Source organism: Macrosteles quadrilineatus, unplaced genomic scaffold, assembly GCF_028750875.1.
Source record: "Macrosteles quadrilineatus isolate MER2022 unplaced genomic scaffold, UCM_ALF_1.0 Scaffold_6__1_contigs__length_79288215, whole genome shotgun sequence".
Lineage (NCBI taxonomy): Eukaryota > Metazoa > Arthropoda > Insecta > Hemiptera > Cicadellidae > Macrosteles > Macrosteles quadrilineatus.
Window position 1 is genome coordinate 24450012 of NW_026542599.1, and position 16936 is coordinate 24466947.

At 33.9% G+C, this 16936-nt stretch overlaps 1 protein-coding gene across 1 annotated transcript in view; it reads right to left on the bottom strand.

Annotated features, from left to right (window-relative positions):
* Positions 1 to 16936, bottom strand: part of LOC128997396 (uncharacterized protein DDB_G0287625-like) — a 167495-nt gene that overhangs the window by 126392 nt on the left and 24167 nt on the right. The gene's annotated exons all lie outside the window — the stretch shown is intronic.

Below are 16936 nucleotides of genomic sequence, written 5' to 3' on the forward strand. Positions count from 1 at the left end.
TGATTTGAGTGTGAAGAGTGTTTTTCATATTTCCAAATGTTTTCTAACACCGATTCTTGGTGAAAACCAAATGAGAACATTGTGGTTAACATGTCCATGGTTAGATATAAAATATTTTGTCCATTTAGATTTATTTGTTTTTCACATCATTGTTGGTGGATAGCATAGTTCTTGTATTTTGCTATTCCAGATTTAACACGTCATTTATGTGATTTGATGTTACCTGACTAGAAATTATTTCAGTTAAATGAAATATCATACGAGATATTATTCTTATGTTCACACAGGATAAATTGTGATATTCTAATATCCGTTCCACAATAATCTATGATCTATTTTTTCGTGACTTTTGCGATTGGTCATGAGTAGTTGTTCCTATGGTCGACATGAACATTTTTAAGTCCAATCTGTGACAAAATAAGTTAGTAAGTGCGATAACATTACACATTATAATGTACTACCTTACTCAGTTTGGAGTGCGATAAGATATAACCCCAATAGGTATGACATATAATTTCTGCGGCCTCAGTTTTCCAATGCGCAATGCGCGATATCTGGAGCATTTCTGTGCGATACACACGTGATATCTGAGGCGTGTCTGTGCGATACACACGTGATATGCGATGCGTTTCTGTGCGATACACACGTGATATCTGAAGCATTTCTGTGCGATACACACGTGATATGCGTTGCGTTTCCAGCGAGTCTCTGGAGAGTAAACTTGGCAACCTCGCTCAGCCTCCCGCTGAGAACTTTTTAGTTAGGGTTTCTGACGAGTCCTGTAAAATTAGAGAGGGGAACTAATGCGTCCCCGCCGCTTCAGCCCAGAGCCGATGTGACATATGGATTTTTCGTTTAAAAGCCCAACTCAATGATAGATTGATGGTTTCGAGTTTCACATGTCTTTGGCGTTTTGGAAACCGATTTTGGTGTAAAATTAAGTGTTGCTCTCGTGGATGTAATCACAATTTTTATATTTGTTTAAAATATTAACGGTAAAACAAAAGAGTCAAAAATATGTTTAGATTGTTAGTTGGGAATTTGTAACAAGAGTTTTGTAAGTGGTCTATGGACTGTCTACTGATCTCAAAATCATATTGACACATATGATGCAAAAAACTTACAACTGAAACAATGTAATATTTGATATAGTATGACTTGTAGACATTGTTGACATTGTCAAGAAAAGCCAACACATAAAACGTTCTCTCAATTGACAATAGGAGTTATAATAGCCGCAATTGGTAAATTAATTTTGGTTTTATATTTGGTGTTCTTCCGGTGAAGTAGGGTAGTCAACTCAAAATACTCTAAGTTCAATTAGATCATTACTGGTTAATCCTTGAATTCATGAGACTATAACTCTTAAGTCTAATGTAAAATCAACAAGTCCTGCCATTGCCACTGAGTGTGTGACTATATTTGTTTAATTTTACCAGCAAAATACGATTTGCAATACTGTATATGCATTAATAGGGGGAAGAGTTCCCTTCACAGCAAACCTGTATCCTTAAAGTTCCAGTAGGATTGAATTTGTTTAAAACCTTACAAATACGTCCACACTGTATATGAATTACACATTACTTTTTAGCGGTTTACAAGCTACTACAGTTTGAAGTAGACAAATCTTTTAAGATACATTAACAATCGATCTACATTAAGTCTATTATAGGATAATTTGGACGACAACATACTGCGTTTAGAACCAATCTAAGTAATTATTTTTGTTATTTTTTAAGCGTAATTCAGTGCAAAAAATTATATATTTACCTATTTAGGTTAAAACCTCTTCTAATTTTAAATTTCGTGGTACGTGCCATATTTCCTACGATTTCCTTGCCAGAATGAACTGCTTTGCTAATTCAAATAAATATTGTTGTTCAAGCTACTCTGTATATTTATTGATCAATAGTGTATGACTAAACACAAATATGTATAGTATTCTCTCCCAACTAAGGTATTTCTGTTTTTTCTTCTTTAATTTTTATTTAATGTAGAAAACAATTTTTTTATAAAGCCTACAGTGGACTTTTCAGAAGACTTCTTTTTACAGTTCCACATACCAAGGATCCAGCAGTAAAGACGGGAGACCCTTCAGTTTAATTGCAGAAGGGTCCATTGTTGACGTAAACTTTGACAGGGTCACGTCTGGCTGTAGAAACCCCTGCAATCTACAGCCTAAGCACTAATTTGCCCTTTGAATCGAATAATTACTTAACTTTATTAGGGGGAAGACATTTTTCCTTTAACTTTATTCGATGGCAAGACTTTTTATCACAGCATAAAAGAGTGTGTGCATATTTCGAGGCTATTGGTGATACATTCTATAAGCTTATAAATAGGAATGTTAACTTTTCCATATAAATCGTACACACTATCTGATGTTCATTGATAATATTCTTACTTTGCTAATGGTGTAAAATGTTAATTTAAAATTTGGACGATATAGTTCAACTACTTGGTGAAAGTGTTATAAAACAAATAAAAACATATTCGTGCAATTTTTTCGACCAAAATTATATAAGAGTGATGTATTCTTTACTTAGCGTGAAATAATGGTTTCAGTAGTGCTTTGGACTAACAATTGATGGCATCATCGCATTGGTGATCAAACGGATTTGAACCCAGGACTCGAGAACCGAATTCCCGCGTTTGACCAACGTTCCATACAAAATTTGTCTTAAACGGTTTAAATGTTAAGACCCTACTTTAAAAACATTCTGTTAACACTCTCAGAAATTACAGCTTGTAAGTAGATTATATAAGTGAGTGTTAAAAAAGCTAGCCTTTATATTAAACGTGCCTGGTTTAATCCCGTAATTTCTTGAAACAATCCTTGTAAAAACTTCATTCAAAATTTAAAAAAAATTGGTTTACAATAGTATTTTCCCCTTCATTATATTTGCAAAAATTACTAAAACATACCCCTAAAAATTCAAAAATCAATTAGGTTTAGGACTACACTCGATTTTTAAAATATTAAAAACTATAGACTTCAACAAAATAAATGTTACAGAAATCAAAAAAAAGCTCTTTACCTGGGTCGGTTTATTCTACACAGGTCCATCATACGTTTATTTTCCTCAATTACATTTCGATACAGTTTAACTTTAATGGCCTCGCGGTATTGGTGGTTTACGCTGAATTGGCTTCAAAATTGCCTCCAATATTTGAATTGCACTTCATTTCCAAACCGATCAATATAATAACACTTTACTTCTATTGCGATAGCTTGTTTGATTTAGCAAGTTGCTCTAAAAACTACAACGGTATAGTCTACAACCCTCTCACCAGTGCCAACTACCATTACACTTTTTGTGATTGTGATCGGTGTCAAAATGTATAATTTATTTTCATTTTAGTTATACTTTTTGTTTGAATCGTATTTTATTAGTTGTAAAATAATAGCTAAATGTAAATGTATAGTACGTATTGAAATAATTACTAAGCAATCAATATATAGTTCCTAATAGTTATTACGTTTTAATAGCATTGCATTGCAAATCATCTGCCCACTAAGTGACTTTATGAAACTATTTTCAAACAGTGTTGTTCTAAATATAAATCGCTATTGACTCGATGTAGAATAAAAACAGGGGAACGGTTTAAATGGAGTGGGGTTAATCGGTCTAGAAACGGATGTAGCCTAGGTAATTCTAAATTCTATCAATTTGCTGAAAAGATATTCCTGTGATAAGGATGTTTACATATGGCTTATGTGAAATCATGGTTACTATCAACATTAATAATTATTGTTAATTTAGGGACAATCTCGTAATTCTCACGTGAAAAGATTGTCTCACCGTAAACCACAAATATACAATCATAATTATATGAGACATATGGATAGAAGATGTATTTTACTATTGTATAATTGAAAAAATACAATGCAAATTATTAGGTATGATAATACAATTCATCTTATAGGACCTAAAGGCCGATTTTTACGTAAACCCCCTTTTTGGTAGTGTAACTAACTTTATGATCGGTCTTACACCACGCTTTTTATCACGACTAAAATTTTACAATTTTGACCTAAAATGACCAGTACCCCATAATCACTGTTTTTCATTCAAACAGCTGCTGCAGAGGTAGCTGCAGCTTTACTTATCTTTCAATATTTTTGTTTTATGATAGTATTGGATTAGACTGACACAAACTATGGACATATTGATTCCTGTCTATCGTTTACAATAAAAGTGTGAATAATAATCTTGGCTGCACTTTACTTTAGGTCCTACACTCATTTGAATGAAAACATCGATCGATATAGGCCTATCGATTAATCAATTTTTCATTCGATATAGCCTATCGTTTGGTTACTTAGGTAAGGTTAACCTAACCTAAATAACCAAACGATATATCGAATAATCAATATTTTCATTCGAATTAGTGTAGGACCTAAAGTAAAGTGCAGGCATAATCTTTAAATATTTTTATGATGCTACATAAAACTAAAATGGCTAGAAGATCAGTAATATACACAATCTTAACAAAAATAACGACTTTAAACAATTGTTGATAACACGTTTGCAACTTTACAGAAGTGTATGTATACACTTCCCACCTTCGGAGAGTGGTTCCACTTTTTCTTCGGGGAGTGGGGGTGTCCCGGAACTCTCTACCAATATTTTAGGGCATTGCTCCTGGATAAGAAACATACCTAAATATCATATTTAAATTGTCCGGAAGTCCTTAGTTACTCACACAGCCGCCATTTTGTTTTTTTCAGTTATAAATTTTTTTCTAAAGAATGGTTAAACATACGAAATGGAAACTTTGCACAAACATTATAGTCAACTAGACAAAGCTACAAAAAAATTATGACGATTTTTCAAATTCATAAAACAAAATGGCGGCCATTTAAAATTTTGTTTCTTAATTAACTCAAAAACCGTTGATTTTATAAAAATTTTAAATGACCACCATTTTGTTTTATGAATTTGAAAAATCGTCATAATTTTTTTGTAGCTTTGTCTAGTTGTCTATAATGTTTGTGCAAAGTTTCCATTTCGTATATTTAAACATTCTTTAGAAAAAATTAATAACTGAAAAAAACAAAATGGTGGCTGTGTGAGTAACTAAGGACTTCCGGACAATTTAAATATGATATTTAGGTATGTTTCTTACCCAGGAGCAACGGCCTAAAATATTGGTAGAGAGTTCCGGGACACCCTGTATAGTAAAAATCACAATATTGTAACTACTTATTTGAACGACACTGGGTGATTTATTTTACTCGGTTGACTGAAAAGAACATTTTTGTCTTTGATTAAAAGAACAAATTTAGTACAAGCAAATTATAAATAAATAACGTTGGTTTGCGATTCAGGCTATTGAGTATAGCAAAAACCTTAAAACCCCAGACTGCTGGCCCCTTAAATAAAATAGAGAACCGTCTACTGGTCTACTGCCAACTTAAATAACACACAGTGCCCTCTATACACAGAATACTGAAAATAATCTGCTATATGCCATATAGTCAATGTATAATATTCGAATACACAGAATATGCCTGCAAACCTCTAATATTTAATCCCAAGTTAAATTTGTAGCAACTGTTGCTAGAACTGGACATAATCATTCCCCTATTAAATATGTACACGAAAATGAATGTAGATGATTTGACAAACCGACATAATGACCTGATCACTTATTTCTGTATACGTAATTTTATCAAGCTAGCTAAATTGAATGAATATCAAGAATCATGGACACTTAGGAAAAAATCGATGTTTTACAAAAGCACTTTGTGTGAGTGGCTCGTTCAAACTATATTCTACTGTATTTAAATTTTTAAAATAGCCAATTAACTAAGCAACTGCTGCAACTAAGAGGTGATAAAATCCCCATAGCAACTCATGTAGAGCAAGCTAATAATCAATGGTATTAGCCCGAGTAATATACATAGCCCGGGTATGAATGTATGTCGCAACTCTCGTACAATGGCGGAAATGTTCGGTCAGCCACAACTATCCAATAACCGACGTTCAGCCGCGACATGTTATGGTTTTGGACAAACTATCGCAGTGTTTACTTTGCGAATAAGCTGTGAGTTTCTGGGATGTAAATGTAATAAGTAGTGTTAATACTTTAATTGATAAAGCGGTTATGTATTTCACTCGTGGTGAGCGTAATAGAGTAAATGGGTAAACTAAACCTAACCCACCCCCTTGCTTGAAAGCATGACACTCATTGGGGATTTTTGAAAAAGTAATTACATGACTTGCAAAACCATCTAAATCCTCATTTTAGTATCCTAGATTAAACCCCTACAAAGAGTAATTCAGTAGAAACACATCTTTCTCATAAATACTTTAGTAGTATACATATTTTGAAAACAGAACACGTTATAGCTATCTAATTGAGAGTATTTTGATCTGAAAAATGTTGTATTTTACGCACCCAAGTAACGTAAGAAGTTTTAGTTGTATTTTTCATCGTATCAGTTTTGTATGCAATTAAATTTGAAATTAACCTTACAAAACATATTGTGTGCTATACACCAGTGCATATTTCAATGCATAAAATTTTTTTTACCTAAAACAAGCATAGTATTACTTATGAAATAAGATAAATTACAAGTATTGTCGTACATTAAACAAAGTACAGAAATATTGCCTCATATATTATCTTCGACCAAACTTATTGTTTTAAACCTCAACTTATTATTAAATACGTTTCTTATTTACCAAAGATTATTTTAAATGTTCGCAACCCATATGCAGATATAAAAATATTCATCAACAAAATTCATTTAACAAATTAAATATATAAACCTACAATAATCAATGTTTTTACAGGCAATGCAAACAATTAATATACAAACCGCGTATAGTATTTTAGTGCGTACCTTCACCAATAGAAGTGCGTACCTTAACATTCTGTAAGCATTGCGCATGTGCTCTAAGGTGTTAATCTGGCCAGCAGATGTGTACACATGTACGCGTGTATACAGCCAGAGCAGATGCGCCGCGCAGCTGTCATTGCGCAATAAACATCTGCGCATTTGCTAAATACTTTCACTCGATTCGTCTAGAATCAATTATCTGTCAAGCAGGTGGAAAAGTAAAATTGCTTCACGGTTCTGAACCTGATTATTATTAATCTAAACAGTCATGGATAATAGGTAGTTTTTAATGTGTTTTAGGGGGCTGTGATTGGTACTTTTGAGTTAAGTTTTTTTAGGGCCTAACAAATTATAGAATTGAATACCTATATTTTGGAATGGTAAACGGACTAATATCATAGATGATTATATAACTTCATCTATGTACAGTGTTGTTAGTTTAGACATCTTATCTGTATGGACCAGATGAAGAATTTTTTCACCAATGAGGTACATAATTGAACGAACGACTCACAGCATGTACTACTAATAAATTATATTTTCATCCTCAGTTGTGATAGTTTATGTGATATAAAAAAATCTTATAGTCTAATAACTATTCTAATCAGTTTGGTTTGGTTAAATAGTTATTTGTAACATCTAAGGGTTATGATACTTATTTTACAAACAAACTTGAAAAATCTACTCTTTCTTTACAGACAATAGTACGCCCCATTGGTGTAACGATTACGGTTCAAAAGTTATTGCAACTTTGTGATTTCTAACTATAAAATATCATACTGTATTTACTCTCACCGCTTACCCATGATAAAGGTTGTTGACAAGCTTGTGGGAGAAAGTATGTGTCAGAATGCTGATACCGTTTATTTTTATATATTATATGCATAATCAGTGCTGATTTGTTTTAGAAACCATGTACAAAACTCTAACAAACGAACTAATCCACTTACAAAATAATTTCAGAAAACGTTGATCACGTTATTGAAAACGTGTGACAGTCTGAGGGAGGTTTCATCCCTGTTTATTATTCACGATGAGCTAGTCGCGGAGTCGCAGGGGGTGGGGGGGGGGGGGGGGGGGTGGCTGCGCGTGCGAGCGCGACCCCACCTGTGCGTTACCGTCGTTATTTCATAATTAACTATCAGCAGAACAAGCTCACCTGTAATTCCCAGTATTTACTGTCGCTGAAACTCCCTCAGAGTTGTCTCTGCGCGATTGGGAATCCGAATGGTGGAATTGTGTTGAAATGTCATTCTTGGTGTGGTTGAATTCGAATCATTTAGTTATTTATGTAAAAAAAATAAACGGTATCAGCAATCTGACTTATTCGTTTTCCCATTAGTTTGTCAACAACAATTTTTAAGGGTAAGCGGTAAGAGTAACTATGATATTTTATGGGGAAAATCGCAAAAGTTGCAATAAATTTTTAACTGTAATTTTTACAGCAATGGAGGTTGTAAAATTTTGTTTTGAGGCAAAGGGACTGGTACTAAATTGTAATCAAAAGCGTTCAACCGGTTTGTCAATACAAATTTCCCGTTATTTTTTGGAGTTTTAATGTAAAAAATCACAAAAGTTGTCATGGCTTTTAAACTGAATTTTTTTACAGAATACCGCAAAATGGCTTAAACATACTGAATTTTTATCAAAATCGCTTGAGCCGTTTTTAAATAAGATTTTTTCCCGTTTTACGGGGTTTTTTAATGAAAAATTGCCTCTAAAATTCAAAAAGTTATAGTTCGATGTCAACGATGCCGACGCAATTAGTGTATTTTATTAGAACGTTGAAGGCTAATATGAGTGAAGGATGAGTATTGAATGAATTAAATGACGGACAAAGATTAGTTTTTTTAGCCATAATTATTTAAAAGGACTCGTGGACGGGTTTCATATGGTCAAAAAGGTCTTGGTTATTTGTCGAACTGCACAATCGCCCTTGGTAGCTCTATATTCTCTAAAAACCATCCTTGTGTATGTTTTTGAACCTCTAGAAATTAAATTCGAGTAATTCTGGTGTATTGAAAAACTTTATCCCTGCCGAACCTTCCACCTGGACATTGCTTTGAACGGTCTGTAATAAAAGTTGAGAATGTTCGCCTAATATGAAGTTTTGTTATTATCTGTAGAGTTCACCGGTTTATCCGACCAAAACCGTATCTAGTCAGTCAAATCATTCAGTTCCTAATGGCCGGATAAAAGGAAGGCTACTGTAAACCGACGAAACTACTCTGTCAGATATCAAGTCTAAGACGACAATGTGATCTAAAAAAGTGTTAAATCACTATGATATCAATCAATCTCCCATTTTACAACGGCTACTGAACTCTAATTGCAGATACCATAATTAGTTTAGAACCCGGAATCGGGTGATTAGAATGTAAATATTTTTACAACTGATATCAGTAGGTTGACAACCTCGCGAAGCTGATAACAACGCATTCGTGCGACCAATTGTTTCTACGTCATTACTTCAAACGATAGACTATCGTCCGCACATGGGTCATCGACACCTCAATAACTCTAAAATAACCAACCGTTTACTTCTGTGAAATTCCCGTCAAAATAGGATACTTTGGCTGCAGGGTGCAACGGGATTGTGTGATAAAATGTGATAGGACAATCTTTAAGTTTCCGAATTGTTTGGGTTTTAGTTTTAAATATAAAAGATAGCTGCATAGGTCGTTGACCCACCAGGTTTTTAAGGAATCTATGGCAAAAAATAGGCGATGGATGAACGATTTTCTTGATACTGACTAGGTCAGCTGCTTATTAAGTCAGAATTAATTTTATACCCTGTGCTGTTGTCAAATATAGCTGAGTTCCTTTTAGAACCACTACGGCGTTGGCGTTGGCCCATCGAGCATGAATTTAACCACTATAAGCTACTCTACTGATATTTTAAACTCGTACTGTACAAATTGTCAGCCTTTTCCAAACCATATTACTTAGCTTCAAAGAAAAGCTGGCTTGGCTGCACGAGCATTTAACTTTTTTGTACACCACCCTTCCAAGAGTGTGTCATAGGGCATGAACATGGGATGTAAAACAAAATTAGTAATTTACGTCAAACTTCTGTTATTTTTCACTGAAATAATAATTAATTATTATAGTTGATCAATTTGAGTGCTGACGATACATATCTAGCTTATTCTTTATATGTCGCCTACACTTATAATAATAGGAAATTCACTGCACTTTTATGGAACTATGTATATTTACTGCTAGTGGCACTCAAATCTACAACCGTACCAATTACAATGTTTTACACAACTACCAATTCGTGTTTTTTATCAAGTTAAATCGTCGTATGGCTTTTAAGCAGGGACCAAAAATTGAGAACAATTTCCACAAATTGAGTCATCTATCAATTCTTAGAGAAGTAAACTTACTGCTACTTACCAGTGGGCTCCGAACCCCATGGTTACTGAATGATTACACCATTTTACACAGGTAAAAATCATTGGTCCCTAGTTGGATTTACCGCACAGACTTTACGTTCATATTGTTTCACATATAAACAGGTGATTATTTTGTTCGCCCTAATCAACACAGCTTATTGATTTACATAGTTCATTATCATGAACCCCCTCCTGTTATCTAGACTACAATTTCGCTTGTGTCAAGCATCATTTGAAACCTTCGATTGCCTGATATCGAATTCCCCTTGCATTCCCTATCAATTGTACTGTTCAACCCACCTCATCCATTTTCTGTTTTCTGTTCCGTGTTTCGTCCGTCCCCTTCCGCAGCTGTTTCGTCGACCCTGAAATTTGCATTCAAACTAATAAAGTCGGATCAGTTTTCTAGCTGGTGTTTATCTAGTTTTTATATTGTTAAGCACATCACTAACCTTCGCAATTTTTCAGTGAGATTTCATCCTACTGAATGTTTGAAAATATTGGAATAGGATGTTTATGTAATGTGCCAGATGTACGTTATGTGTTTCGTTTCTTGATTATTATTCACCCTTGGATTTTTGGTTCAAAAAAGAAAGAACCGACTACAGTACTATATAAGTATTTCTCACATCAGGTGCTTATTGGTATAATATATTTACCGAGTTGAAACAATTCGCAAGAAACAGACCATGTTACATTTATACAGGTATGCGTACTTTGCATAACTTTATACTTTGCATACGCTATGCATACTTTCATTATACAGTATAAGAACATGTTTCGACACCAAGCATTGTTACCTACAGAAGAGGGTTGAATTCATATGCTAGTAATATACATACACATTTAAAAAGATTTGTTTACACATGCGTAGGAGTATGAATTGTTTCTATTTAAATTTCTTTATGCATACGCCGTTGGCGATAAATAACTTCTTTTGTAAGAAACTGTCCAAACCCAGTCTTATTACTATCTTAACGTCGACCTGTTGTAAGAAACATCTGATAGGCCAGTGACAAATGGCATCTGAGTCTGGTATCCTTTAAAATAAAAATCATGTTTACGTTACCATATAAGACATCATTGTTATCAAACAAATATCATCTCAATTTCTGTCTGACTGTGTGTGTGTGTGTTTGTCGGTGACACGGTGCCAATTTACGCTCAGAAGAACTGAATCACCTATTATAAAAAAAATTCTGTTTTACTGTACTAGATTTGTAAAAGTTTTTTTGGCAGTTGAAATATGTCACGTCGTATCTGTACATGCAATGTAAAATGTGAAAAAATCCCCAAATTTATGCGATATTGTACACACTATTATCTCACCAAAAAATACATTTCCAAAGAATTATCCTGTTTAAATAGTTACGCGTTTAACAACCATTCATGTCACCCAACCTAGGTCCGATACCGTGAAGGTGAATTAAGATGGTGTGCTGTAGCAAAAAGAGTGGCTTATTGAGCTTGGGTTGAGCTTTTGGGTTATTATTACACAAAAATATGTAAAATATATAAAAAAAACTTGTAGTTATAAAATATTTAACTGAGCACTACGTTTGAAGCGCAATAACCTTGCGCAATAGCAGCTGTGGCTGCGCGGGCCAGCTGCTCTGCTTGTCATCCACATGTACATTATGTAACTGCGCTGCTGAGCACGTTTTGGCGGCAAAAAATAAACGATATTTTCACAGCTTCTTTGCCTGATGATCGAACAGCTGACCACACGTGGTGCTATCTAGACCAAACATTGTGAAACGTTGACACAAATTCTGAACAATGTTTGAACTGAATGGGGTCGAAACGCAATTTTAAGACTTTGTCGGGTCAACCTTTATTTCTTACTTTTTGTATGTTTTCGCGTTAGGCAATTTACGCGTTTCAAATAAAGGGGGTTCAATGCTGGTTTTGTAACTATATAAAGCCAACCTGGTGTTAATAAAATAAGCATCATAGACTAAGAAGCCGGGTTTTCCTAGGCGCGGAGGCGGAGAGCGGACTCCACTTGTAGGTAATTTAATTAGGTATACTGTTTTCCTAGAAGCGGAGCGGAACACCATGTTAATTTCTTTTCCGCTCTCCGCGTTCCTCTCTCCGCTCTCCGCTTCCGTGCCTAGGAAAACCCAGCTTAACTGTTATTCCAAAGTCAAATGTTAAATTGGTACAGGACAAGAAAACGATTTTAAACGTTAGTTATAAGTCACGACTCAGCTATTTGAATTGACCCAAGAGTAGTGAGTTTACCATTAGGGCTCCCAAACTTACGACTAAAGATAAAATACCAGAAAATTATCATTAAATATGGACAACGTATATACAAAGTATTTTTGGGAGAAACAACTAAATTATTGAGCTTTGTAAATTAGTGAGATAGGCTAAAACAGTTGCAATACATATTTAAGACAAATTTATAGAAAAACAATTTTTAACATTGAGAAAGATAGTCAATCAAAAAAAAAATCTTGTTAAATCAATGATATTTTTTATAAAGGTTCCTAGTTATATGACACAAAAAAACAAACAAACTCATAGATCGCAACACAATTCAATGCCGGTTCAAAAGTAACATGTATCTGTGAACCCCTATTTGTATTTCATCGGGAAAAAACTTTCCCCGAGTTGACAAAAAGACATGTATGGCACACCGGAAGTCAGAGCCGGCCGGAAGTGACAAACAACCTTGTTAGTCGGCTAGGCTCGGCCGGTGGCCAGACTAACAAGTACTCCACCCCTCTAGCGGGAACCACCCTCGCTATAATGTATATGGTGGGGGTGTTCAACTTCTTTGAACTGTTTAACCAATTTATTTTTTTGATATTTAACAAGTCACTGAAGGCCAGGGAAGAGCTTGTCTTGGTGGGGGAAGCTTTAAGTTCGCAATTATTTTTTGCAAAATTGGCTGCTTTGAAGCGCTTGATAACTTGATGTGTTAACATTTGAGCATATTTCATCCACACAAGTAGATATAATAGAAGAAAGATACCCCACTTTCGGCGTTTTAGAGGCACTTTTAGGGCACTTTTTATAGGGGAAAAATGAGAAAAATTAGTGGCTCATTTTTTTGGCCACTTTTTTAAAGACCCAGCTCTCGACCTATACACCCCTATATAAATTTTCTACTTTTTTAATACTGAAAAACACGTCTGGAATATGGCTAATTTTTTTGGCCACTTTTTAAAGACCCGGATCTCGTTCCTACAAATGTACAAATCCTACAAGCCCATACAAATGTTCAAACTCCATTAAAATTTCAAATCCATATCCATTCCCATGTATATTTTCAAAATCATGTGAGGTTTGTGCGTGAACTCGGGCATGCTCCCGGCTCATGACGTGCTCCCTTGGACATCCTTAGTGGAAATCCACGAGTTCTGGCTACTTGGGAACCCAAGCCATTTGACATACAACGAATCACCCTTTCTCCTAATTACCTTTTCTATCAAATACATGTCTTTATACTTGGTCTTTAACAACTCCTCTGTATAGAAGCCTCCCCTGATTATATTGCCATTTTCATCTTTCAAGATATAAGTCACAGGCTTTGTATTCTTAACTTCTGCTATTGTAAATAGTTCCCCTGTCCAATTTGGAGTATAACCTTTACTAAAAACATGTTTATACTTGGAAATCCTTACGCTATCACCTACCTTATATCTTGGTTTTTTAACTTGCATTACTTTAGAAGTCAACCTCTCATGCACATATTTACTATTCTTAACATTCACTTGGTTAGGCTTCATTCCTATAGATCTATGCACCTTATTATTATATTTTCGAATTAACTTTGGAAGTAAATCCAACCATTTATAACTTCCCTGAGCACTAAATTCCCTATATAGCCAATTCTTTAAAGTTCTCTGAAACCTCTCCACAATTGCAGCCTTAGTTGTAGAAAATGTGTGATAGTGATTAATATTTAATTTTTTCATTAGTTTGCTAAAATATTGATTAAAAAATTCTTTTCCATTGTCAGATTGAATGTTTTTAACCCCCTTTGGTAGAATGGTTTTAATGGCTTCTGTAACCACTAACCCTGTCTTATTCTTTAGTGGAGCAGCATAAGCTTTTTTAGAAAATGTATCTATTAAAGTTAAAATATATTTATTGCCAGAATTTTCTCTAGCATAGTTTTGCATATCAATTAAATCTATTTGTATGGTTTCGTTTATACCCAATACTTTAAAAGACCTTCTAATGAAATTCTTTCTTGCAGGCTTATGAAGTTCGTATGCAATTTCATTCATTTTTTATAACATCATCCTTCCCTGTAACTCTAAATACATCACCATTAGCCCCAATCAATAGATTATCTTCCATTCTTTTAAATACATAGTTTTCTGGTATATATGGTCTATTATCTATATACTTAAATCCACTCAAAGATGTGGGGTCAGCAACTAATAAATCAGGATTATATTCCATCAAATTAAAATTTTTTTCTCCATAAACAAATTTTGATCCATCGTAATGCATAGCTTGTGACATTAGACAAATATCATCCGAATGTTCCCCCTCTGGTAGATTCCTTATAAATATTTTTTTGGCATCCCAACATTTTTCTTTTTTATCAAAAGTTATAGTCTGTTCTTTTATAACACAGTCAGTTTCATCAATGGCAGGTTTAACACGTACTAACCTTTTATTATAAAAACTCCAATAGCCTGCTTCCATTTTTGGAACTTGTGAAACATTCACAGCATCTTTACTATCTGTACCTTCCATCAAATTGCTAAGTTTCTGTTTCTTAGCATTCCAAACACCATTCTCTGATTCTAAAAATTCATAATTATTATCATCTTGTACAAATTTACCATCTTCTTTTCGTATTAAAGTCTGTTGTAAAGTGGGCACATCATTTAAACTTTCACCCTTTTCTACATTAGTAATTTTCTGTTTCTTAGCATTCCAAACACCATTCTCTGATTCTAAAAATTCATAATTTTTATTGTCTTGTACAAATGTACCACCATCTGTTCGTATTAAAGTCTGTTGTAAAGTGGGCACATCATCTAAACTTTCACCCTTTTCCACATTAGTAATTTTCCGTTTCTTAGCATTCCAATTTTTATTCTTAGATTCTAAAAACTCATATTTAGTTTTACCTTGTAAAAAGACATCACCTTTTCTAGTTAATGTCTGTCTCAAAGTTGATACATCATCTACAAGCTCCCCATCTTTAACATTACCAATTTTATGGTTTAAACCATTCCAACTATCGTCTTGTAAATTTAAAGTAGGTTCACTACTAGCCCTGGGTTCTGCAGGCTTATTATATGGATTATATAAACGATAAAATTTATCTATAAACATATTTTTATTTAATAAATAATTCCACTTTCTCTCAATTCCTCAATAATGGAATCTATTTCATTATCCACTCCTGAGTTACCGGCTTGGCGACTTAGCCAAAGAAGTCTTAACCTATCTACAAGCTCATTAGGATCATCCCAATAAATATAGTCTATTTTATTACCAGTCACTTGTCTCAAACCTTCACCAACAGATTTAAAAAGAGGTTTAATTATATTAAGATATTTAGTATGTCTATTACTTGAAATTGGTGCACCATCTTTGTAACTCTTTAAATGTCCATTTGTAGCTTCCAAAATTTCTTTATAATTTTGCAAATCAGCCGGAGTATAATCCTCAGGTTCTTTTAAAGTTAACAATTGCCACAAACCTTTTGTCCCCTTGTAGGTTTTATTTGCAATTGTAACATCATCATTGGCAATGTCAACTTCCTTATTTCCAATAAAAAATTTATTTGCTTCTCGTCTAATACCATATGTAGTGTCTGTCATACTACTTTTACTGAGGTAATTTCCTAAATAGTCTGATGCTAAAAGACCAAAATCTAATTTCTGTGGGGTGGATTGCTGTAATGGTTGCAATCTTGGTATTATTGGTATTCTAGATGGAGTCATTGGGAGAATCTCCATTCGAGGCCTCTCTGTTTTGGCGATTTTTTTTAATTCTTGTAATGGCTCTATTAAAGGTTGGAATGTTTGAAACCTCTCTTCAGCCTCTAGAAACTTGCCACGTTTTAAAGCTCTATATTTCTCTCGTATTTGATTTGCAGAGTCAACCAATTCTTGTTGAATATTTTTCATCTTTTATTTACATTTTATTTATCTCATTTGACAAAGGATTGTACTCAAACACTTTATCATGTATTATCAAACAATATGCAGATGTATTTGCTGGTACATTTTCTGCAGTTTCAATCTCTAATTTAATATCAACAATTCCTTCCTTCACTGTTTCGTTCTGTCTAGAACAGTCTATTACAATTAGTGGATATTTCTTCATAAACTCAGCCCTACTAATCATAGGATCTGGGATAGTATTATAGTAAGTCTCTCTAAACCTCATAAACATCTCATAAGCTTTAGAGACATCTCCATTTTCAAAGTCGAGATTTAAATCACTATAAGGATAATATTCAGAGTTTAGAAATACTTTGAGATTTTTTAATTTACAGTGATCAAATTCATCAGTTCTTTTTCGTGCACTATTATCCCTAGCTGTTTGAAAACCAAATATAATATACCTAGGCTTCTCCAAACTTGAAGATGTCTTTACTGACCATGTATGTCTTGTAGTATTGGGATATGATGGAAGTTCATGCAGCTCTAAACTTCTAAATGCAATTTGTAGATTTTTATTTTGCAATAACATCTTTTGTAAT